This window comes from Falco cherrug, chromosome 13 (assembly GCF_023634085.1).
Source record: "Falco cherrug isolate bFalChe1 chromosome 13, bFalChe1.pri, whole genome shotgun sequence".
NCBI lineage: Eukaryota > Metazoa > Chordata > Aves > Falconiformes > Falconidae > Falco > Falco cherrug.
Genome location: NC_073709.1, coordinates 8,179,940 through 8,202,940, shown reverse-complemented (window position 1 = coordinate 8,202,940; position 23,001 = coordinate 8,179,940). Strand labels below are relative to the sequence as shown.

Below are 23,001 nucleotides of genomic sequence, written 5' to 3'. Positions count from 1 at the left end.
TGTAGCAGAACTTCCCAGGAAGTGTGAAATTTAACCTTGAGGTCAAACGAGAACTTTTCAGAGCAATGTTATTTTTACTTCTCTCTGTTTCATTTAGGCAAACACGTGCAGTACAGACCATCGGTCCTGATGAAGTGCCATTGTTTAATACTGAAAAAATGCACATTCGATCTAGTTTGCATTTCCTAAAAACTGTGTTATTGATTTGACAATATATTTTTCCTCGGAAAAAAAATAAACTGCAGTTATTTACTCATTCTTGCCCCATGGAGAGCTTGCTACCATCTGTTTTTCTTGGCTTTGCATCACCTTTTTTTTTTTTTTTTCACTTGCTCTTCTCCCACTGTGCACCACTGAAGGACTATACTATACATTATCTCATAGCCAAATTATGCAGAGTATTGTAAACATGTTGTAAACTTTGCCAGCTGCAAAGTCAAGGGCTGTGAGAGATCTTGCTAAGCACTGGAAACACTCTTTGAAGAAACAAGGCAGCCTTTTGGAAGCAAATTTACAGGGCAGCGTGACACAAAGGTGTAATACGGCTTTTGCAAAATGCTGAGGGGAAGGAGCAAATAAATGTGTCCTTGGATCCCTGTAGCTTTATCATAGAGGCCAAGAAGTCCCTGAAACGGTATCTGCTCAGCACCCACTGGTAAGACACGGCAGGGCTCCTGTGTCAGATGCTGGGACCTGCGGGCTCTGTGCCCTGGCAGGTGGCAACAGGGATCAGAGCCTGATACAGCCTCGACACTGTCGTCATTTCGGTCAAGACAGGACCATGCTCAGGGCACACTGCAGAACTGAAGCCCCTGCAAGTCCCATGGTTATCCCTGGAGTTGGGGCAGTGATGTCCTGCAACCAGCATCCTGGGAGGATGCAAGCCGCAGGGCATCTCGTGCTCTGCGTTGCAGGATTTGGCCCATCGCTGCCTTCGGAATTAGGAGTTGAAGGGAAAGAATCAGGTGTGTGAGGACAGGTCTGTGCAAATCAACAGGAAATATCCCCAGTTATAGATCTTTGTGTGTCTTTTGTTCATTGAACAATATACTGGCAGCAGCAATACCAGGCGTTCCAGAAATCACACCTCAGAAATACACAACAATGTTAAAACTACCTTGATGAGGTTGGGTATCTGTTTTCTTTGTCTCCTGGTGACTGATCCTGGTGCAGTGAAGGTTGTGCCTTCAAGATTTCATCCCACGGTACACTTCCAGGAAGGGCAGAACTCTCTGTCTGGGAGACCCCCAGCTTGAGCCGGGGAGCTGGGAGCGCGGCAGGAGCACTCGCACGTGGGGATGGAGAGTGGGTGCTGTGGGGTGTATGGCAAATGGAGAGAGGGACCGTGGGGGTGTACTGATGCGCTCTGCAGGGAGCGATCCCGAATTCCTTGGAGTCAAGAGGACTAGGAAGTGATGTGGATTATAGGAGCAGAGGGAAGAGCCCGCTCCAGTGGCCAGCAGACGTCTAAATACCTGTACAGGCTGCTGAAATGTGTACAGCCCTCAGTGAAATGCAGTTTTCTACATTTGCTATAAATTCATTACAAATGCTTTCGTGCTCAGGTTTTGATGGATAAGGAAAACAAAGACATCTTAAGTTTAGAGGAGATCTGAGGTGTAGTTACAAGAGTAACTGCTCTGGTACCAGAGATGTGGCCCTTAAACAGCATTTTGGAAAACGTCCAGGGGCTACATGGGAGCAGCGTGGTGCTTGGGGTGGCACGGTCCTGCTCCACGCAGCACCCTTCAGCCCTCCTCCCTGTGCAACCGCTCGCGGCCCCCGAAAGGCTGCTGGCCGCCGAGATGAATAGCTGGCCAGGATGTTTGTCTGCAATATTTCGGGAATTCAGACCTGTCTTTTAAATTATTCCAGCAATACTTCATCTTCCGCTCCAACAGTTAGCGAAAAGGATCACAAGTTCAGTCGTACTTACGTAACGTGGCTGTGAATATCTGATGACTTATGGCCCTATTCCTGCTATTTTTATGGGGTTAAGAGCTTAGGGGAGAAAAATTGCTTAGCTTGGCGAGGTGTATTTCTTTCTGCAGAGGAAGGATGATGTTCTTCCAGGCCTGGCAGCATTCTTGTGAAAGCTATTTCTTCTCTGAAGAGTCTTTTATTACTATTACGGGCTTTTGTTCATAGGCTTACACTCTCATTAAGGGGCACTGATTTAAATGAGGGACTTTAATCAACAATTTTCATCATGATTTAAATGAGCTAGCAGGAAACACAGAATTTATTATTTAAATTAACCTTGTTCTTCATTTGTACTTTTTAATTACTTTCCTAACGAACAACCGATTCTTCCTCGTTGAAGCCTAGTGTGCTTTTTGCACTTATGATCAGGGTATGCTATTAACATATTTATTTAAGAATCTGTATGTTAAGTCTAACTTAGTTAACATTTTTCATTTTATGTGCCGAACTGCCGATGGGTGCCTCTACTACATTACTAATTTTAATGTTAATTTCTGTCAAGGTGCTCTGCAGAGCAGAGTGAGGAACATACATTAGTTACTGTGCTCTAATCTAAATCACATGATAATCCTTAAATATGATGGATAGATGGGGTAAGGGGAAGAATACAGTTACCAAAACTTGTGTTGCATATGAAATGGACGTTTTGAACATGGGAAATACTACCTCATGACAGCAAGCAGGGCTATTTCTAATCACCAAATCATTATAAAGACTCACACGGGGGAAAGTGCAATTGCCCATTCTCGCGTTGGTTTCAGTCCCTGATAGTTTTCTCAGATTTAAGCTTTTGGGAAGAACATCTTTCTGTGCATCCCAAGGAGAAACAGGATTGTATATAATGGACTTAGAGTCTCAAGAACCTCCTGATCCAGCTGGTGCAGCAAATAGTTCAGTCACTGCAGTGGCTTGACTTCATCTAAAATTTGTAGGGGTTTATTTCTATTTATTATAATATTACAATGTAAGCCATAATGTTCAGTGCCATTGATTCAGTTTACACTTAAAATTATTGAATTTTAAACAAATAATGTAGGTAAATAAATAAAAAAAATAACCCTATGCTTGGTTTTCTGGGAAAAGGACATTCTGCATCTTCATCCTCCTTTCATTTGCATCAAGTCCAGCCCAGCGCTATGATGAGCGGAGGGGCCATGATTCTGATTCATAGCATTGTGTGTAAGAATAAGCCAAAAGCAAAACAAACCTTTTTGGAAAACCTTTGGGCTATACATCTGCATATATACATCTATTTTTCATCTTGAAGGGATTAAATAGTCAAGTTCCTCCTTCAGGTAGTTCCGTTGACCTTACTGGAGAACAACATCCCAGTCAGATACCTGGTTTCTTGTTGGCTTCAACCATCACGACAGAGTCTGGAGCTCTCTGGGATGAGATGGGTTTTCCCAGGATGGGGTTTTCCAACGCTGATGGATGTGCCCTTCAGCACGAGGCTCAGCTGATTCATGTTACTGAACCCCTCTGCCACCCCTTCTCCCAGCACCCCGCGGGATGCGGGGGGATTATCGCTACCTCTCCCCCTCGACGCCCTTGCAGGGGTGCGGTGCCTCTCTCCCAACGCTGCAGCTCGGCGCTTGTCAGCCCCTTCTGCCAATTCACCAAGGCAATTTCCTCCAAGTCACGTCTGAGCCTAAAGACAAAACGGCAAAGGCTTGATTGCTTTTCTTTCCCCTGCCGGAAGCCATATGCACCATGCCAAGATGTGACATGCAACACCTTGTGTTACAGACACATGTCACTCATGCTGACACAGAGCGGGGGAACCTCCACCGCCTCGTCCCACGGTATATTTCTAGCCTGATGCACCAGGGAAAGGCTTCAGCTTTGCTGTGAGGTCTAAGCCCAAGTTGTGGGGTTTTTTTTCTTGAAGTTAAAGTTTTTGCCTGGCTTAGGGGGTTTGGTTTTGAGGGGGCTGAAAGTCCTTCAGCGGCTGCTGATTTCAAATGATGCTTCCGGCCACAAAACCCACCGCAAACCGATGGAAACCAGGTTCAACAGCAGCACCCACTCAGGGTGGCCCGCACCAGCCTGCCTCTGAATTTCACATTTAGGGGATCAAAATTATGCTCCAGGGCTTCTGAAGAGCTTTATGCTGTATTTTTGACTGCATTTGGTCGTGCCCGGTCTCCTTCCTAGCAAGGAGAGTGCCCCTTCCCGTGGCAGTGCTGCCCACTGCCACCGTGTGCGGGTTTTGAGGCCGGAGCAGGCGCTTTGCTGTCCTGGCAAACACCCAGCACCGCGTGCTGCTGGGGCCAAAGGGAGCTCCACTCATCGTTCCGTCTCGCAGCAGCAGGAAGAGCAGTGGCTGAGTGGAGAGTAAAGAAAAGAAGGTAGAAGCAAACATTCTGGGCAATGGAAGGGCACATTTCTGATGGACTTTTTTTGTTGTCGTTGATGTAGGGGTTGTCGTCCATGCAGAAGCCTGAGAGCTCAGGTGAGCAGGTGGGCACCGGGAGAGCTGCAGCCTTTGCACCACCCTCTGCCCATGCCAGCACGGCTGCCCCACGCAGCTCCAGTGCAGACCCTTATCTTCAAGCCACCCCCGTGGTATCCTCTCTGCTCCCGCCATAGGGGGCACGTTTTAATGCAAACGTGCATCAAAGAGACTAGAAAGTACCTTTAGGTTTTTTCTTCTCGGGGATCTTCTGCAGCAGGTGCCTCCGAGAAGCACTTTGTGCTGGTGCTCGGTGTTCCCTGGTGGGGATGGTTTATGGTCACCCACGAGCACACACCATCGTCTCCCTCCTGATTTCGCACGTGGGAGGAGCAATACGGACATTTATTAAAGGCAGTCTTAATCTTTCTGATGGAACGTTCTGTAAAAATGCAGGCTCAGAGCAGCTTTTGGAGGCAGGCACAAACTGCGGGCGGTCAGACACCTGAATTACACGGGATATAGGGGGTTCAGCTGTTGTACTCCCCTGGTTGCTTCCTTCCACTGCTCGCCTTAGCCGGGTTGTTCCCAGTGCCTGGGCACCGCTCGGGGAGGGCTTGTAGGTAACAAAGCCTGTTGGCACAGTTTGTATAAAACATATATATATGTGTCTGTATATGTGTGCAAATGAGTGAGGTCCAAGTGCAGGAGGAAGTGCGTGGGTGGGTGACTGGGAGCATGGGTTGGTGTATGCATGGGTGGGTGCGCAAGTTGGGGCATGCATGGGTGGGTGGGTGCATGCATGGGTGTGTGGGTCGGTGCATGCACAGGCAGTTGCATCGGTGGTCGAATGGCCGGGTGGGTTGGTGGGCTGGTGCACGCATGGGCGGGTGGGCGCAGGGGCGCATTGTGGCATGGCTGGACGGGCGAGTGCACGCGTGGGCGGGTGTGCGGGCTGGCGCACGCACGGCCGGGCGCACAAGTTGGCGCGTCGGTGCACCGGCTGCTGCAGGAGCGGGCGGGCGGGTGCAGGCTCGGCGCGGGCTGGCGGGCGCGCGGCGCCGGGGCGGCCGTTGAGGGCCGGGGCGCAGCTGCTGCTCCTCGCGCCGGAGCGGGCCCGCGCAGCCCGCGCTACCGCGGCACGCACGCGCCGGGCGGGGCGGGGCGGGGCGGGCGCTGCTGGCGGCCCAGCCCGCGCGGGGGCGGAGCCGTGCCCGCCCTGGCTCGGCGCGCGGGCGGCGGCACCTGCGGGCCGCGCCGTGAGGGGCCGTGCGGGGCGGCCGGCGCGGAGGGGAGCGGGGCCGCGGCCCGGATGTAGCCGGCGCGGGAACATGGCGCTGGGGGCGGCGTGACGGCGGCGGCCGAGGTAGGGGCGGCGGAGCGGGGCGCGGGGGGCGCGGCAGCGGCGCGGAGGCTCGACCTTGCGGGGCCGCGGGCGGGCGCGGCGCTCCCGGGGGCCCAGGTGCCGCCCGCCCGTGCTGGCGGCCGGTGCCCGGCGCGGCGGGGCCGGAGCTGGCCGGCAGCGGCCGGGAGACAAAGGCGGGGGCCGGGCATCCCCCCGCCACCTGTGCCGGGCGGGCAGAGCCGCTGCGGGAGGCTGGCGCCGGGGGAGCCGGCGGTTCCCGGGCTCCTCGCCGGCAGGTCTTCCGAGGGGGCGGCGTGGGCTGCTTTCCTTTAAATACCTTGCTGGGGGTGCCTACAACAATGGCTTTTATTTTTTTTTTAAAGGCATTTTGATGTTTTGTCGGATTTTTTTCCACGAGAAGTTGCTCCCAACTTTCAGGGAATATCGTGTGCTCTGAGGGCTTCGCCCAGCAAGCAGGTGCCCAGCGGGTTGTACAGCCGCTGCTGGCAACGCTCATGCATGTGCCTATACACCTCTGCTCGTGCTGCCTTTTTTTTTTTTTTTTTTTTTTTTTTTTTTACATCTCAAGGGTCAGAAATGCCTGCGGTCGACTCCCTTCTTTTGGCGTTCATTAGCCTCCGATCTTCGTGGCTAAAGAAAAGGAGCTGCGCAGTGACTGCCGCGCTCGGGTAGCACTCGAGCCTCACAGCAGAGCTGGGGGTTTTCTTCTTCTTGGTATCGATCAGACCCTGAGATTTCTTACCAGCCCGCCAGCAGCGTGCAGGCAGCCTTTCTTCCTCTTTGTTACACGCCAACCCTCTGTTAATGTAAAGAAACAATGGAAATATTTTTTCTTCCCAAACGTTCCATGTTAGACCAAATAGGTTGTCGTTGCCATTTAGAATAGAATTCCCACAAACTCCAGAAGGGCCAGCCCTGAGACCACCCTGCTGGTAGCCTTTCCCTTCATTTTACAATTTTTTTTAGATGCTTTAGCATTTGCAAAATGAATGTAGAGAGTTGGTACCTGTGTTTAGAGAGATCGCTGTGGTTCGTGCTGCCTAGACAGCATTTAGGGGATCATCGCTCCTAATTTATTGCTTTTATTGTACCGTGAAACTTTAAATAACGCTGCTTAGAGCTAAAGTAGGGAGCCGCGCTCCCTTGCCTTGTGCAAAAGCCGCTGTTGATGGCTGTGAGCATCACTGCTGCTGGTGGGGATGGACCTCTTGTTGCGTGGAGGATGCATCTGGAAGTGTTGGGGAATTGCTCTGGCTGTCTGCTCAGGATGGTGTTTCTGATGCTGAAGGTGGGTTTAGTGCTGCTTGTGGGGCTCCTTGGCCATCTGCCCCCCCACCGGGAGCGAGGCTAAGCAGAAGCTCTAGAAGCTTTTCTGTTCCAGTTTGAGGTTTGCAAAATGGCCCTTTGCGTAGCTCCTTTCTTCGTGCCGAAGTGTTGCTGTTTGTGCTGCCTGGCAGTTGCTAACGAATTGATCACCTCATGATGAGCAGCTGCTCTCCCTGTTTGCAGGTGTGGATGAGGGACCTGGGCAGTGTGGGGCAGGGCACTGGTTTTGGAGCTGCTGCTGGGCTGGGTAAAGCCTTGGCAGTTACTCATTGCAGTTTGCTTTCCTGGCTGTTTCTGTCATTTAATTATGGTTTTTCAGTTACAGCTTGTTTCACGTTGATGGAAGGTCTTTGTTCAGTGTGGATTTTTTTCTTCTGTGCCATCAAATGTATTAGTTGGAGATAAACTGAATAAAACAATGATTTGAACTGAGATGAAGACTCGCTGTTATGTTGGGAGTATTGAAGCTAAACTTCCTTCTTTCTCCTACTTAAAACACTTCTCCAGATGGTTTTGATCCAGGTGAAACTGCACTTTCTAGTAGAGATTAATTTTCATCAGAAGATTTTTAGACCCATCTGCCATAGTCCTGCCTCCCCTTTGTGCAGAAGCTTTTTAGCCTTATTCTGAGAAAGTGAGTCTTTACTGGTCACTGCGTGCATGTGTGTCATTCAGCTGTAGTGACTGTTAAACCGTACTTAGCAGAGGGCTTCAGAGGAGTCCTGTCTGCGCAGAGAAGCGATGGCATGTATAGGAGACTGTGGCAGTCCTGTTGCGGAGAAGCCTGTTGTAAGCCATCAGCAAATCCCCTTGGCAACCCCCTGCAGACCTAGACCTAATAAATCCCATTGCTCATTCGATTCCCTTGTTACTTTGGCACCCGTATTTGCTTCCCTGTGGCTTTTATTTCCCTCCCCCCCCAGACATCTTCATCAATCATGAATACTCACAGTAGGTGAATGTGTGGATTTCAGTGAAATCTCAGCATCCCGGTGGCTGATTCTGAAATGGAAATGTGTAGCAAGCAAAGTTCTTGCTAAACATTTTATGTCCCAATTATTATTTGCCAAAGGAATTTATTTTGGCAACTACTACCTCAAAAACTAATATTTTGAAAGTAAAATGCTTTGCAAGAAATTTGCTTGTTAGTGTCAACACCTGCTGTCAATCAGAACAAATGCCCCATGGTGCTAGTTAACAACAGTTAGGAGTTTTGCCTTACCTCATTGGCATCACCTGTGACCCCAGATTTGCTACTGAAATACAGGAGGCAAACTGTTCTGTTTGACATCAGTTGGGGCACATAATTGGGGTTTAAAGCTGAGTTCAAGGAGGATGCCAGCTCACGTGGCTGAAGCCCAAGAAGTGGCACTGGCACAGACCTGTCAGGGGTACTATGCTGTTTCAGGAAGGTGTAGAAAAAAGAAGAAGAAAACCAGAGCTGAAGAGTGCCTGCATCTCTGCTCTTCCTTTCGGATCACACATTTGACACTTAAATCCAATTACTCCTTTGAAGCTGCTCCAATTAAGAATCTAAAGTGTTTGGCATCTACTTGTTCAAATACATAAATTCACTCCGGTTTTACCGGTTTACTTTACAAAAGCTACAAACAGAAGCCTGCCACTTGGCATGTGTTGAAACTGCTAACAGGTGTTTGTGGGTACCAGCAGTTGAAGAGTTTCTGAAATATGCATAAAGCTGAACCCCCCCCCCCCCAAACTCTTGCTTAAATACCTCTTGGGGTTATCCTGTTCCTGGTGTTCGCGTCTCTGAATTGTGATGCTGTTTGGCCATCCTGGAGGTGTTTCTGGGTCTGTCTCTGCTTTGCTTCTCGCTGAAGTGAGTGGAGTTGGTCTGTGGGGTCTGCTGCCGGGTTTGGCCAGGCTTCCTCAGGTTTTGGTGAACCCTCTGCCATGAAGGTGGGATGGTCGGTGACTGCAGGCAGGTAAAACCAGAAACACCATGGCGGAAACTTCATGTGGTTGATGTCCCTCACACCTGGAGGGCAAATGCTTCAGACCATCTTTCAACTATTTTTCCCCGTTAATTCTAACCTATTAAACATTTCCATATGATCTTACTGCTCCCAATAGCAATTTGAAGCATGAATGGTGTTTTATACAACTATTTGCTCAGAAAATGGGTGACACAACCAATAGAGCCTCAGTTCTTACGGTGTCCTCCTTTGTAGCTTCTCGGGTGTCTGACAAGGGTTTGTCTCTCTCTCAGTAGGAACTTCATAGGGTATCTTCCTTCTTTCTAGACACAAAGCTTGATATTTTTAAGACTTCCCCCCATTAAATTCAGCTTTGGCTGGCGATGAGGTGTGTCAGAGTGCTGCCTGATGCGCAGCACAACTGCGTTGGCTTCATTATCAAAGGAAGAAAGCTGAAAACTGGAATGTTTCAAAAATATTAATGACTGTGCACAAAACCCAGTTAGTTATGAGGCCATTTAAAAGGTAACCAACCCCCCTTAGAGCAAACTTCACTGCACTCTAATGATATTTAATGTTCAGGTAACTCTAATTAAGCCTTTAATCACTTAGGCCACAGGGACTCACTGGGGACTTGCTCTAAGTGCTGATGTTCCAGCCTGTCTGTCACCAAGCCCAGCAGGGCTCGGTATTGCCTTTGGAGGGCTGTCCCCACAACCAAGAAAACAAAATATTTTCTATCAAAATAAATGTTTAGCCTTTTTTCTTTTTTTCTTTTCTTCTTTTTCTTCTTTTCTTCTTTTTTTTCTTCTTTTCTTCTTTTTTTCTTCTTTTCTTCTTTTTTTCTTCTTTTCTTCTTTTTTTTCCTCCTTTCTTCTTTTTTTCCCCCTCCTTTCTTCTTTTTTCCCCCTCCTTTCTTCTTTTTTTCCCCCTCCTTTCTTCTTTTTTTCCCCCTCCTTTCTTCTTTTTTTCCCCCTCCTTTCTTCTTTTTTTCCCCCTCCTTTCTTCTTTTTTTTCCCCCTCCTTTCTTCTTTTTTTCCCCCTCCTTTCTTCTTTTTTTCCCCCTCCTTTCTTCTTTTTTTCCCCCTCCTTTCTTCTTTTTTTCCCCCTCCTTTCTTCTTTTTTTCCCCCTCCTTTCTTCTTTTTTTCCCCCTCCTTTCTTCTTTTTTTCCCCCTCCTTTCTTCTTTTTTTCCCCCTCCTTTCTTCTTTTTTTCCCCCTCCTTTCTTCTTTTTTTCCCCCTCCTTTCTTCTTTTTTTTCCCCCTCCTTTCTTCTTTTTTTTCCCCCTCCTTTCTTCTTTTTTTCCCCTCCTTTCTTCTTTTTTTCCCCCTCCTTTCTTCTTTTTTTCCCCCTCCTTTCTTCTTTTTTTCCCCCTCCTTTCTTCTTTTTTTTTTCCCCCTCCTTTCTTCTTTTTTTTTTCCCCCTCCTTTCTTCTTTTTTTTTTCCCCCTCCTTTCTTCTTTTTTTTTTCCCCCTCCTTTCTTCTTTTTTTTTTCCCCCTCCTTTCTTCTTTTTTTTTTCCCCCTCCTTTCTTCTTTTTTTTTTCCCCCTCCTTTCTTCTTTTTTTTTTCCCCCTCCTTTCTTCTTTTTTTTTTCCCCCTCCTTTCTTCTTTTTTTTTTCCCCCTCCTTTCTTCTTTTTTTTTTCCCCCTCCTTTCTTCTTTTTTTTTTCCCCCTCCTTTCTTCTTTTTTTTTTCCCCCTCCTTTCTTCTTTTTTTTTTCCCCCTCCTTTCTTCTTTTTTTTTTCCCCCTCCTTTCTTCTTTTTTTTTTCCCCCTCCTTTCTTCTTTTTTTTTTCCCCCTCCTTTCTTCTTTTTTTTTTCCCCCTCCTTTCTTCTTTTTTTCCCCCTCCTTTCTTCTTTTTTTCCCCCTCCTTTCTTCTTTTTTTCCCCCTCCTTTCTTCTTTTTTTCCCCCTCCTTTCTTCTTTTTTTCCCCCTCCTTTCTTCTTTTTTTTCCCCCTCCTTTCTTCTTTTTTTCCCCCTCCTTTCTTCTTTTTTTCCCCCTCCTTTCTTCTTTTTTTTTCCCCCTCCTTTCTTCTTTTTTTTTCCCCCTCCTTTCTTCTTTTTTTTTCCCCCTCCTTTCTTCTTTTTTTTTCCCCCTCCTACCCTGGAGAGAAACAACTCCAAGGCAGGGCTCTGGCTGGGGCTTTCTGGCTAAGACCTGTCGCAGCAGTTGGCTTTTGTGTGGTTTAGCCATGCCTCTTAGAAGCAGCCGTCTTTCAGTCCTGGCACAAAATGTCGGCTTTGAGCCAAGTTTTGTGCCTTAAAGGTTCTAGGATTATCCCTTTCCGAGTAGTGCCTGTGAGTGCAGTGACATGAGAAGTGCGTGCTGCTGTTGTGTCGTGCAGAGCCAGCCACGACATATGAAGTCAGCTATTTTGCATCTTTTCCAACTTTTTTTTTTTTCTGGGCTGTGTATGAGTGCTATCACTTTTGGAAGGTGCATCTGGTGGAAGTACAAAGATATAATTACATTTCAGAGCAGACAGCTTGAGTATCTTTTAAAACCAAACCAGCAAAACAAAAATGTGTACATCAAGTTTAGCGTTTCTTCTTTTACAGGCTGGGCTGCTGTTTCCTATTTCTGACCTTTCTTATCCCCTAAGCACAGCTGTTATTAAAACATGAGCTGTATATACCAATTAATACTTTTATCTTACAAACCACCAAAATTTGGGTTCTAGTAGGGCTGGAGGCTGTAAGGACATGTAGTAAGATGTGTTTTCACCTTAGGGAGCTTATGGCGAAAGGTGCATCCATCCTGTTTGTGCATATGCCGTGTGCCAGTGCGAAGCTGGCTAAAGTGTGTGGGAGAGGAGTGGCTTGACTTGCTCTGGGGCACGCCGTGATGGAGAGCAAAAGTGAAATCCCAGCTCCCATCATTTTTCTTCTGGGCTATCCTGGCTTTGCTCTGTGTGCTAGTTCTGCAGTTAAGAGTTTGCCGCTAGCGAACAGCTCTGCCTGCAGCAGGACATGCTGCTCCAGTGTCTCAGGGGTGGGAGTTTTGATTTTGCTAAACAAAGATGCTATTCCAAAAATAGGTTTAAGGCAAAGAACTTGGATGCAAAAAATAGCAATAGAGATTTTATTTTTTTCTGTGTTTTATATTTTTGGTCCCTGCTGGAGGCAGCTGAGAAAGTGGAGAGATGCTGCAGCTGTAGGTAAGGGAATAGTGGAAGTAGACATACAGTCACCTCTGGTGGAGGAAACCCACATGTGTCAGATCTGACCATAGAAATACATAGTAATTCAAAATAACAATATAAATAAAAATGTGCAATATCACTTAAGTCCCTCCCTTAGCAAAAGTTTAGTCATTTTCCTAGCAGTTACGGTACTCCAGAAAGGGAAGCATGGAGAGAGCCCTGGTGACAAAGGAGAGAACCAAAGAAATGCCAGCACACAAAAACCGGAACGAATAAATGCCACAAGGAGGATCCTGGTGATAGCCCCTCTAAACCTTTTATTGCAACGTGCTCTGCTGTGTGTGAATAATTCACTCTTCCCGAACTGGTGGCAGTTAACGTCTGCGCAGCAGCTTTCCCCTCTGCCTTCAGAAAGGTTCTTTAGGTGATAATTGTTAAAATGTAAGATTTCTTTTCTGGGTTTCTCAGTAGAAACTTTTGTATCGTTAAGTTAAACTCCAGCTTTCCTATTTCCCAAGTTAGACACATGCATAGAGGGCACAGCTCGTTACTTGCACTGCAGCTATTTAAGGCACTGGTCTGAACATGGGGCTGGAAATCAGGCGGCACAGTGGCTCTAATCCGGGCTCTGCTGCTCACTGAGCCATCTCCAAGAAGTTATTTAACCGCTGTGTGCCACTGCTTCCCTCTGGGTAACAGGAGGGATTATGATAATTGCTTCTGAAAAGCACTTTCAGGTGTTTTATTTTTTCTCCCTGAAGGTACAGAACTATCTGGTCCTGAGCTGAAGAGGCTTGATGTGTCCCAGGAGGCTTTTGGTGCTTTATAGGATTATGAAAACAACGTTTAATGCCTCATTGGGCTGTTTGGGCCACATAAATAAATACATTTAGAAGATTTTTCATTAATCTTCTACACACTAATCACAGAAGAACTCTTAAGATACAACTGAAGGACGTAGAAATGAGGTACGGTTCAAAAGGATTCCTACTGAACTCTTCATGAAATGTAAGAAAGATGTCAGAATAGTTGGGGAAAAAAAATGTTTAAGCAAATTGTGCCTTTGCAACAGAAACCTGGGTTTAAATCTCTTAAACTTGTCTCTGCCTTGAACGTGAAGACACCAAAGGCAACGCATTTGCTGCATTTCTCCTAGGCTTTGGAGGATATTTGGTTTTGTATTTTGTAGAAAGGGGTGATTTTCTAGGCTGAAGAGGTAAGGTTTTTCTGAGAGCAATATGAGCACAAAGTAAATGTGCCCTGAGCTGTGCCTCTATCCCAGATTTTGAAGCATGCAGGAAAGAATAATCTACATTACGTTGTGTCTCTGTTGCTCGTGCTGAACTCCTTTTCCAAATAGTAAAACTTCTTTGTATTTGCTTTGTGTCACAGGGAAAGAATAATCAAAGGGTGAGCTGCAGCTGAGACTGAAGTGTTAACGGAAGAGTTGCTTGTGGAGCGTGGTGCTGTTAGTGGGGTGGCTGGTAGGGAGGCATCATCTGCACCATAGGGTGTGCCAGCAAGGTTTGGGGAAGCAATGTTGCGGGGATTTTATGCTGGGAACATAAAGTTTAGTGTGTTACTGGAAAGTGGTCCAGTGGCAAGGTGATGGCTGCAATCGAAGCCATCACCTGCTCTAGGAAATCTCTGGGTGTTCCCATGTTTTATGCAGGAGCTTGAAGTGATGCAGTCTAAAGCCAGGGAATATATTCCATCTTCCCAGCATGAAAGATATAGGCCCCATAAGCATGTGTTGAGAGAGGCCTGGCTGCCAAAATAGTTTAATGTTGCTATGATGGTTGCAGGTGGTGATTGCCTTTTAAGTTCTTGCTGTCTGTTCTGACATTTTTAGGACAGTAAATGAAGGATGAGAAGTAGAAAAGCAAACAAATTAGAAAAATTCTGTGTGTGGATGTCTGTAACCACACTTGTGTGGCTCAGTGGAAAGAGCCCAGTCCCACTGCAAGTCAGGGAGGGCTTGGCAATGAATAAAAGTAGTTATTGCCAGTAGCTCTCGTGCCAAAATTGGGTATTGATGACAGGGCTCAGCTTAAAGCAGATGGCATAATATGTACCCTAAAGACTGCTCAGGGGAAACACGTGCAAGACCACGTGTCTGGTATGCCATGGAGAATTTATTCCTATGGGTGAGACAGAAGAAACCTTCACTTGAATAAGGTGAGAGTCAAGTCCTTGTCCTGGGAAGCAAGAGAAATGCTTTACGGAGGCAAGGCTTTTATTGTGGACACAGGAGTGTCCCTCCTTTTTCATTGTATTGGAGATAAAATACCAAAATTACCAAAAATGCCACATCTATCCCACATCTGTGCTTTCTCTACACAGCCTCTTTGAGGACCAGCTCTTGGCTCTGTCAGGATTCACGGGGAGGGGAAGTAGGGCTTTTTCAAGTATTTGAGAAATACAAGGCTTGAGGTAAATAATTTAAACACTGATTCAGAGCTTTGCCAGCTGAACGGTGACTTACAATCGCTTAACAGACTAAAGATAAATGGATTTTTCCCCTCTTTTGGGGGAGAGGAGGATGGACTATGCCACCAGCCAGCAGGGCTGCTTCCTTCTGAGAGAAAGGTTTGCTATAATGAGCTCAAGTTAAAGCCAGGGCTGCTGCTTGGGCAATCCTGTCTGAATTTGGACATGACCAGTGCAACAGACGCCTGGGACTGTCTAACATGAGAAACCCAGTCCCTCTGTTGCTCACACTTATAATAAAACTTCTGCTTAAACAAGTGTTTTGACTTTTGCCTCAGCATCTGGTAGGGCTTGGTCCCCACAGTATTTTGTTGCTGCATTTTTTTTGTGCAACAGCCTGATGTTGCTACTTGTGAGGAACCTTTAACTGAGGGTTAAAGGGCTTCTGGGTGTTCTCATTCCATTGCTTTTGCCATTTTGATTCCAAGACAGTGTCTCTTCCTGTTTACTTTGCTCTTTGGTGTCTTTCACTGATGTAACAGCATCTTGCTATTTCTTTTTGGTTTCCACCTCTTGTGTAAGAAAGAAAAATAGTCAACTGTCCTGATTTAGCTAGTAATTAAACTGCAGCTTTTTTTTTATGGACTTAATGGGAAAATTGATGATAATTGCTAAGTAATGCTTTTTAAGGGCTTTTTTTTAAATGGGTGAAAGACTGTCAAGCTGTCAGTCAAGACAAAGGTTGGATAATGCACCATTCTCCTGACAAGTTCCCTCTATTATATTAGATACCTGCTTCACTCTGTAAATTTGAGCTACTGAAAATTTGCCCTTTAATGTTTACTTTTGCCATCCTTTTTCTGTATTACTTAAGTAGTATTGTTACACCTGTACAGCATAGTCAAAGAGATGTAATAATCTTTGAAGAAGGTAACTTTAAGGTGCGATTAGCTGTAATATCATGGTAGTGTTTAACACTTTCCCAGTCTCTCGCTCTGCCGCTCCGTGGTGTTCCTGCCTGCCCTTGCTGAAGCCCGTAACCAGCCTTAGGTCAGGCTCTAAAATGTGCAGAGTCTGGCTTTATGATGAGTGTGTTAAAGCCAGGCAAGTGTGAAACTGAGTTACGTGAACATTTGTGGTCCTTATGGGCCATTTCTCAAGACTTTTGCCTATAATACAGGTCACTTAATTTTCTCTTTATTTCCTTTTAAAGTAAGTTTGGAGAGTGAATTGGAGCATTTCTTACAATCCCCTGATTCCAGATGCACAGGATTTTCAGAACTGTTAAAACAGTGAGATTTATAATAAAAACAGGTACTGGGCCATGCTGAGTAGTGTCTCTCCGCAGTACCGGCTGCTTTTTTCATAGTTCTGGATTTAAAGAACCATGAAACAGGATTTAACTCCAGTCCAGGTGCTGTGGGCATTGCATGTAAAGCACCACAATTGCACAAAACTGGTGCAAAGCAGAGCAGGGTTCCTTCCCAGGCCATTCCCCCACCTCCAACTGTATTTGCAGGTTGAAAACCATTGCCTTCCATACTGTCAAGAAGATCTGGAGTTAGCATGTCTGTAGCAGGATCTGCTGCTCAGGCTGGGCACAGGATGGAAAACCACTCCGGCAGTGTTCCCATCCTGCTGGGAGAGGAAATACCAGTGCCAGCACTGTGAAGGGACCAAGTGTAGTATTGATTTTGATGTAAATAACACTAAAAATTGCCATGATGACACAGCAAAGCATTGCAATCATCACAGCAAATGATGAGAAAAGTAAGACTGTAGTAATAACAATCTCCCTTGGCCCACAGATAAATCAACGCTTAGCCCTTGATCTGCCATTGCTCGCTAGCCCGGAACATAAATCCAAGGGTTTATGATTAAGCTTAATGGGTCACAAAATCTGGGCTATTTTGGAGGTAGTTGCAGAGATTTGCAGCCCAGGCAGAGAGCGGGCTCTAAGCTGCCGGGTCTTGTGTAACTGGGTAAATAGCATGCTTCAAATAATACTATAAAGCTATCAAATGTAATAACTAATGCGGTCAGGCAAGTGTTCGGGGAGGGAGTTGTCTTGATGAAGCTGAGCTTGCTGAGAATGACCGTAAGAGGCCCCAGTTTAGAAAGACCTTTTAATAACAAAGTTAAGTCCCTTTTGCTTTACTAGAAGTCAGGTATGTGTGTCCAGTCTGGTTCACGCATAGTGCTTTTATTTTTTGCACAGCAATACTTTCTTCACCATGGGCCCAAGAGAGCAAGTAGCAAAACCCAGAAACACAGAAGCAACTGACAACTCACTCACTTTGTCACTGCAGTTTAAATATTTATGGCAGCACTTCACAGTGTGCTAGTAAATGCATGATAGCGTATTATGTAATAGTAATAAAATTTTAGAAGTAGGAGACTTCACTAGTAAATCTTTGCTAGTAAATCTTTGCTGCCATCCACAGCGGGGCCATGTAAAGGCCATGCCTCTTTTTCCCAGTTATTCTGTGTGAAATGGGAATTAGCTGATTACTGGCATTTGCAATCACATATTTTTTAATGCTCTGCATTTCTTACGCAGGCAACACTTTGGTTCAAGTCACATTCCTGTAGAAGTTGATGGCTCGGAATTTGCGAGTGAGCAGCACGTCTGTGGTGTGTGCAGGGGGGTGGATGGGGAGCCTGGGAGGAGGGGATTTGGACTGTGAGTCTTTTCAGTTAATTAACTGTTTAAAGTAGCTTTTTTTTAAAAAAAGTTGTAGAGTGCTGATTACTATTTGTACTGAACTGCTCCAGCGAAAGGGATTCTCAGGAATTTACGTGCAAAGTCAGTTGTGCCTAGACTGGGGAAATCTGAGTGGCACTGACGTTTGGGATGGGTAGCATAGCTTCTGGGAGTACTTACTGTGAAATGCTGATGATGAAAACAGAAAGCTAATGCAGAGTTGACTTTGGGGCAGGTAAAAAAGTAGACTATGAATGGAGGAGCCTGTCGAGCAGTCCTTATATGTTTGATGGCTGCCAGGGCCCCTGCTGCTGTGAGTTGGTCGTCATGGCATGGCAGGACAGGGCAGAGCTCTCCCCTGACCTGGACAGCCAGTAGTGATTGGTGCTGCCCATGGCTAACACTGGCCAAGAGAGTTCTGTGGCTTGGTCAACAGGGGAATATGCAGGTTTTCCAATTGTGTGGTCCTGGATTTCAGTCCAGGGACTAACCAGGTCATCAGTTCCTTGAGTTTAGCATAAATAGTCAAATTGGATTAAATTGGACTTCTGCACTTAAACAGAGGTATGTATATCAGCACCTCGATCAAGGAGAGATTCCTCCTACTTCTGCACCCCTTAAAGGCAGACCTTGAGAACCTGTGGTCAGTTATATTTCAAAAATTGCAGAAAAAAACTTGGAGTTCAAGAAAAAGTAAGTTAAAGATGATCTGTACTTGGCAGAAGGGTGCTATTATCTGTCATGATGGCTTCCCTAGTAGTACTGTATGTGCTCGGGAAGGCACATTGGGGATCTGTGCCAATGAAACCCAGCCTTGGAAGCACACTGTGTGAATGGATGAGAAAAGAAGCCACTGGCGGGAACGATGCGCCAAAGCGTAGCAGGCTCTGTGGGTGGGTGGGATGCAGGTCAAAGTGCAGGGGTTGAGGGATGTACAGGATTTCGGTAGATTCTTTGCACAGTCACAGAGAGATTAAAAGCACAGCAGGCACGAGATTATTTATCTGATGTACAGACATGCTTGTTTACAAAAACCACAATTGCTCAATGATAAAGGCTATTATCTTGGTCTTTACCAAAGACATCGTAAGGATGCCAAGTGGGAAAAGTGAGACCTGCCAAAATCAAGAAGTAACAGTAGAAGTTGCTGACTTTTAATTTTGAGCCTTTGCATATACAGACAGCTCTAATTATGTATGCTGTTTCATACACAAGGTTGAGCACGGTGCAGCAGTTGTTTTTTCATTTATTATCTCTCAGTACCCACTGGTGGGAACTTCCAGCTCCTTGTCTGAGTGATACAGGAGTCTTGAGACCCACAGAGCAGCGTGGCTTCTTACAGCATGAGACGTACAGCCAGGTGGGCTCCTGGGTCTGTCAGCTCCCACAGTTCAGTCTTTCCCTAATTCCGCATTTCTGGAGGCTGTGCTGGAAGATCTGGTGATGCTTTAGTTGATTTGGTGCAGTGTGAAAAGCAGAAGCTGTAGTGGGGCTTGTTGCTTTTCTGGGGATGCCTGGTGCATTACCTTGCTTTATTGATCCCGGTGCCTCTGCCCAGTAAAGCTTCAGTCTTGGTGCAGTAATTCTGCAAATGCCTTTCTTCTATTTCAAAGCTCAGGAGGCCACTGGACTCCCACGTTTTGTGCTGATGTGGGATTGGGGCCTAAAAACTCCCTTGTACTTTTGGGAAAGGTGGTGGGATGGGTGTACCTTGGTTTTGAGTTTGATCTATGGGATGAGTGTTGTTGCAGGGTGTGGCTGGGTCTGAGTTTGCTTTTATAATGTAACTGGCAGTTCCAAATTCCCCCAACTTTGCTCTCTCCTCCTTACATTTCTCTTTTCTGAGAAAGCATTGACTGTTTCTGAATTTTGCTGCTTTATATAGGCTCCTTTTCCTCCCCCTCTCACCACTTGCTGCCTCTTCTCCTCCGCTCCAGTTACTAAAATCTCCTTTCCCCGATGCGTCATCTTTGTCAGCAGCGCGCTCATCATCCGCAGGCTGAAAGCAGAGCAGAGCACGCTCGAGGAAGAAGAAACGACCCTGAATCCCCCTTAAGTTTTAGTGGCTGGAAGTTGTTTGTTGATCAAAGGCGGCACGCGGGTGTATCTTCTGCTCTTTCCTTCCTCCATCCTTTATCTGGCAGGGCGCTCTCCCCACTCCCAGCTGGCAGGGCTCACCCCACGGGCTCTGCAGGGGCTCTGTGTTGAAATGAGAGTGGCTTTGCATTTTCAGATAAAAGGCATCACCGAGTACCCTGGTCTATAAATACCAACTGCAAAATTCTTGCTGTGAGGGTGGTAGGTGCCTTCAGGAATATGGGAAGCCCTTTGCTAGAGAGAAAAGAAATAGAAGAGCAAGGAATTTTGGAAAGAGAGGTAAAACGGAGAGGAAGAATGCACAGTGACAAAGCCTGGCCCAGTCAGCTGGTGAGAAATAGTCATTTTGATTGCCACAGTAGCAAAATCATGATTTTCAGGAGTATTATGAATAGCAGTTCCGTGTAGAAGTTTGCAGGTGGGGATTCACCTGATTCCATTTTTCCCCTTGGAGGTTTTCAGGCTGTGGCCGGACAAAGCCCCAAGCAATCTGCTGCAGATGGCAGGCGTGATGGGTGGCCCTCCAGCCAGGGTAGGTCTGTGGCATTGGTTGGTGTCTGGAGAGAGGGTAAAAACAAACAAAAAAATTTGGGACAAGGCCAAATAGAACTATTAGGAGTGACATGGCAAATTTGTTTTAATGTAATCTGGGCTTAATCACTGGTGTTGACTCTGCTGAAGGTTTCCAGGTCCAGCAAGGGGGTTGATCTTGGTAAATGTATTTATTTTTTCTGTTTTTCGTTTCCTGTGGATGTTCATACTGGTGTAGCTTAAAAACATGTAGCAAGGAAGAAACAAAAGAAGGGGGACGAATTAATTGACTGCTGCCAGATTAATTATTCCATGGTATTTCAACTTGTATTTTTAAACTTACAACTTTGGGAATGTTCAAGATTATCTTTGTAATGACTGTCTTTCCATCAATTTAAAGTCATTCAGCTTTACAAGAAGCAATTATGCTCCACACTAACAAATGAAAAGACATGGCAACATCAGAAAAACTGATTATTCAAGCAATCTAGCAATCTTTCTTATATAAAATAGCTACCTAATCTCTCAGCTTCAGTCCTTGAATGCTATTCCAAATATCATCCTGAAAGACAACTTCATTCTCGGTATACTGGCAGCCTGCTTCTCATCCCTGATTGCGTGCTCTGTTTTTGCACTAATGGTTTTGGGGTTAAGAAATTATTTTGACTTTTATCTCTTAGCTCTTTTTGCACTCACTGCTGTTTCTATCTTCTTCTTCTGTGACCAGTGAAAGCAAGACTCAGGGAACTGGGGTTTGTGTCCTGTTTGGAAAAATAAGGAAATTTCTGGACTTGCTGCTCTGACCATCATCCTTGATACCATCAAGTCTGAGGTTCTGGAGGAATCGGAATGTTTATGGGCTCTGTTGCCAGAGGCGGGGGGTGGGGTGGTGGTGTGTGTGTGTGTGAGTCCATTTGCAGGTATCTTGGTTTGTTGGCATGGAGGTGCTTAATGTATCCTGGTCCCAAAACTGAGAAAGGAGATGAGGGAATTTGCTAAAATATAGGAAGTTTCTTAAAAAAATAAACAAACAAAGCCAAAACTCGAAGCAAAAACAAACAAAACCTCTGAAAAAAAACACCAAGCATGACAACAACACCAATTCTCAGTTTAAATTTTCATTGTTTTGCAAGTCACTAACTAGTACAGCGTTACACTTGAAATCTTACGAGCAAAAGGAAATGCATCTTATTTGCAAAGCTAAGAGTGTATGGTTAGTATAATTGAAATCTTAACTCTAATTAAATGGTTATTATTAGTCCAGCTCTACTTATTACAGAAAAATCCCACTACAGAAGAAGTTTCATCAGTAAGTTAAATGGTGCTAAACACGTATTCCCTAACCTGTGTGCGCCTTTCTCTGCTCACCTTCGCCTGCTCCCTGGGAAAAAGTGGGGTGGTACAGGGGTAAATTTTTTTGGCTTTCTTTTCTTCTTCATTCTTGGCTTCCCTGCAGGTGGCGACTGGCTTTCTGTACTGTACATCAAAGTCTGCCCAGAAATTGAGATGTGACCAGAAGAAGCAGAGGTTCAATTCAAATTCAACCAAACAGACCAATTTTGCAGGTGGAAATTGCTGTCTTGTAGGGGCTTTTAGCTCCATTTAGCCATACCAACCCTTCTGTAAATTCCAAATACCTCTTCTCTGAGAAAATATTTCTGCTTCTACTTCTGACTGCTCTTAATATTAAAAACAACAACAACAAGAAAGCAGTGAATCATTAGTGTCCTGTGCTGCCTTCAGGAGGAGCACGGTGCTGCTGGTGGCATTTATTCTTTCTTGCTGGGGGAAGCAGGAGGTGGAGGTTGGTGGTTTCTTCCACTGGGCTCTAGGACCGACTTGGGATAATAAATCTATTTCTGTTTTCTAGCATGCTTTCTACATGCTTTTTCTTAGATTTGGCATTCTTGGCATTCTGTATCCATACTTACTGTGTGTAGAGCATCTTAAGCATATTAGGTACTTGTTCCTTATTCTCCCTGCTACCATTAAAACTAATTTTATTGAGGTCTGCATTTATTTGGCTGTTAGTGAGATATTTATGGGGTTTATGCGGTGTTCCCTGTGGGGTGTCCAGTACCATCCTGTGCCCCCTCTCCTAGCTTCCCATTCCCGTGCCCCTGCTTGGAAGTCTGCTGCTGTATCACACCATGTCACTATTCCTCTGCACCACCTGATCGCACGGGGATCATCAATATTTCATTCTCTGCAGAATACCTGTCTGTTACTAACTCTCTGTACAAGCATTACAGTTGTGTACAAAGATAAGCCTCCTGGTCGATAGAAAAATTGCTGGTTCAGCTAAACAAGCTGCAGCAAAGCCCCAGGCAGGTGCAGCCAGAGCCTGGCCCTCAGCAGAGTTGGTGCTTCAACGCGTACCAACTCATCAGGTTATTTGTTGGTTTTGTTCCCCCTCTCTGTCCCGTAACAGTTTATGACTTCATATTTTCATCTTAATTATTGCAGAAAATTAGGTTGATGTTTATAGGGAACTTATGAAAAAGGCTTTTAAGATATTTTTTCCTGATGTTCAAGTTAATGGAGAGACTGTCGCTGTGCCTGCGAAGTGAAGGTTGCTGTCTCTGCCCTGTCAGTTGCTTTGTGTTTCCCAGCGTTGAATTTACACTGACATCTTAAAAGTATTTTTCTCCGAGAATCAGTCACTTCTGATGTCAGAAGGTTCAGTCTCTACAGCCACAAGCCATCAAGGTGATTGCCCAATCAACATGGAACTAATTGGGATTTTCCATTCTTTCTGCCTGTGAAGGAACAGCAGAAGAGCCAAAGGATCAGATCACAGCCACTGCTCAGGCAGCCGTGCTGACATCTCTGCCATGCTGCCTGGAATTGGGCATGGCGTTGAACTCACTGGGGTTGTGCTGATACCATTAGCTCACTTTCCTCTGTAGCTTTGAGATTTCTTTGACATCCAGCACTGTCCCTGCTCTGTCATTCCTTTATAATCAGCACCGTATCGTTAAACTTTTCCCTAGAAAGTTGTGCAGTACCTGTTTATCTGTAGCCTGTTGTAGCAGTAAGCTGCTTTTCAAAATTCCTGATCATAATTTGGATTTTGGGTGATTTACCAT

General features: G+C 45.8%; 1 protein-coding gene across 4 annotated transcripts in view; it reads left to right on the top strand.

Annotated features, from left to right (window-relative positions):
* The first annotated feature begins 5,599 nt into the window (after positions 1 to 5,599).
* The window catches only part of PAK5 (p21 (RAC1) activated kinase 5), a 97,423-nt gene continuing 80,021 nt past the window's right edge, over positions 5,600 to 23,001 (top strand). For 3 of the 4 annotated variants that reach the window (XM_055726037.1, XM_055726036.1, XM_055726035.1), the window contains exon 1: positions 5,601 to 5,744. The gene's annotated coding sequence lies outside the window, so the exon portion shown is untranslated. Of the gene's footprint in view, positions 5,745 to 23,001 lie in introns of all 4 variants that reach the window. The other variant, XM_055726038.1, reaches the window with a different exon arrangement.